Source organism: Crocodylus porosus, unplaced genomic scaffold, assembly GCF_001723895.1.
Source record: "Crocodylus porosus isolate Cpor-Errol unplaced genomic scaffold, CroPor_comp1, whole genome shotgun sequence".
In the NCBI taxonomy this organism is placed as follows: Eukaryota; Metazoa; Chordata; order Crocodylia; family Crocodylidae; genus Crocodylus; species Crocodylus porosus.
In genome coordinates, this window is record NW_017728921.1 from 1,591,941 (window position 1) to 1,594,481 (window position 2,541).

The window sequence follows — 2,541 nt, forward strand, 5'->3', positions numbered from 1 at the left end:
GCCCCGCCCACAACCGCCGCCCGCTGAGGGGAGCGGCAGCGGCTGCCGCTTCGTGGGGCGCGCCCGAGCCGGGCCGGGGGTTTGCACCCCAGGAGAGATGCTACAGCAAGTCCCCTGCTTCGCAGGGCTAGCCTCCGAGGAGCCCGACCCTTCAAAAAGACACCAGAGCAGTCGTGTGGCAGGGAGCTGGGGCCGCAGCAGGGGTTTGAGCCTAAGGAAAGACACCAGAGCCAAGTTCTGACCCTTCAAAAAGACACCAGAGCAGTCGTGTTGCGGGGACCAGCTCGGGGCAGAGGGGTCGGAGCCTAAGACGAGACACCGGCGCGAGTCCCTGTTGCAGGGAGCTCGGATCACAGCCGGGCAGGGGGCTCTGACCTTAAGAAAATGTACTCGAGCTGTTCTCCTGCGGCAGGGAGCAGGGCAGAGGGGTTTTCACCCCAGGAAACAAGCCTGGAGCAGGTCTGCTGCCTCAGAGAACTGGGATCGGAGCAGGGCAGAGGGGTTTTGAATCACCGGATTCCCATCGGACACCGCTGGGTTTTCCCCTGCAAATCATGCCTAGCGGTAAAAGCATCTTGTGGCACCCCAGATCGATAAAACAAAAAATAGAGCAGTTGCTAGAAAAATGGGAGGGGGGCTGCAGTAATTATTTAAGATGGTCACAAGCACCTGGAGTTGCTGCCCCCCTTACTGATATCTGATATTGCTGTGCTTCACTGCTCGTTTAGGACGCCTGAAGCTTTCCGGTTACACGTTTGTTGCGTTTCCCCCCGGAAACCTGAGGAACGTCAAGCCTTCACTCCCCTTGTGTTTGGCAGAGAAGAGGAGAAGGGAGGGAACGAAGGGCAAGCGCTTCACCGCTGGCTCTGATACCCCACCCCGTCGCCTCGCGTGGCAGGATCGGGCCGGGCCTCGGCAGCACTCGGGTTTCAGTCTGTGCGATGACATGATCCCACCACTTGTAGGAAAACAGAAATATCAAATCCTGAGCTCCCTAATGACAATGTTGAAAAACAACAGGGAGAAAAACACCCTTTACAGTGGGTTTTACCCATAACAAAGCGGCAACAGAGGCCACAAACAGAATGTACTTTGGCAGGCATCCGTTTTACAGCCGCTGACTTCTGCTTTGAGACGCACACGCGTGAATCCCACTGAAGTCAACACATTTGTCCATGCATGCATCTAACAACATGGTTTCTCCTTATGAAATTTAATATGTAGATCTGTGCCACGGACGCTACGTACATTTGCATGACTTGACTATCCTGCTTGTAGCATGTTCAACATCTTGGATAGAAAGCTACATTCATCCGCGTTACTTACATTGGATAACCTTGCAAATCAAAGGAAAAGACTGTGGAGTATTGAAATACGTGCATAATAACGTAGGCACCTGTCTGAAACCTCCTAACTGCCGACTGACATCCTTGTATCAAGAAGTAAATGCAGAAAGTGAGAATGAAACAACTGCAGAATGAAGTCAACAAACCACACGTTTATTTATATTCCCAATGTTTCAACTGTTTACACATGTATTTATATTCAAACACTGGAATAAACACATTCTTTCCGGAGTTCATCATCTGTGTGCTTTGTTCAACGTTTAGTCTATCCATATTGCGGCTGAGCACATATACAGTTCTCAAATATCGTTTTATTCTTTCTAAGCTATGTTTTCTCAGATATGCCACAGAGAATCAGCCGCTTGTCCCTGACAAAAAAGGAAGTCTTAAATTAAGCTGATTTTGAGCGCTTTAAAACTGTCACCATGCCCCTTTCCCCATCTTCTCTATGAATGCTAATGGTCCAATTAAGCCATGCAACAGATTACTAAAAGGTAGAGCTCGTCAGAAATTTTCTAGTGTGGGGCTCTCTGGCTGAAAACACTGATTCATCAAAATGGAAAGTTTTCACATGAACACACCAGTTTCAAAGCAACTTTATCAAGACAGGTTTCATATCTCCAGGATGAAATTTCTGGTCAAAACCAGAGAGATGATTTCTTAGATTGTGTGGGGTTTTATCTGATGACTGCTTAACAAAAGTCACGTAAAGCGACCCACAAGAGGGGACTGCTACTCAAGTTTTCCTCTTCACACGTACGTGCCCTAATCACAAGGCCAGAAAATTAAACTCCCTCTTGTTTTTCCTCTGGCCAATGACAAACTTCATCCTTACACCTACTGCTGCACGGTGGCCTACCATCACAAGGAGTGCAACAGAGCCTGAGGGTCAAGAGGGAATTAAACCCGGCTCTCCTATTTCCCTAAATCCCTGCTCCTCTAAAAGGACCCTTTTCCATCTCCAGAGCAGAAGACAGATGCTATCTTATACAGACTGAGATCAGTCTCACTTTTGGAAATGGAGTGAGCAAGAGAAGCTAAGGTCTAAGCAAACAAACACATCATATAGCAAATGAAAAGGAAACGTATTACAAAGCAGCTGATGTGTGGTAGCTGTCCGTGTGTTGCCTCTTGCCCTGAACTAAAAACTAAGCTGCAGTTGCTCTGCCCTCAGTAATATGGGACCAAGTTGCTG

General features: G+C 48.4%; 1 long non-coding RNA gene across 1 annotated transcript in view; it reads left to right on the forward strand.

Moving 5' to 3' along the window:
• LOC109312600 overlaps window positions 1–1,577 on the forward strand; it is a 1,820-nt gene extending 243 nt beyond the window's left edge. Inside the window, exon 2 of the long non-coding RNA XR_002101869.1 lies at window positions 729–1,577. This is a non-coding gene — a long non-coding RNA (uncharacterized LOC109312600). The remainder of the gene's footprint in view (window positions 1–728) is intronic.
• The last annotated feature ends 964 nt before the right edge of the window (window positions 1,578–2,541 follow it).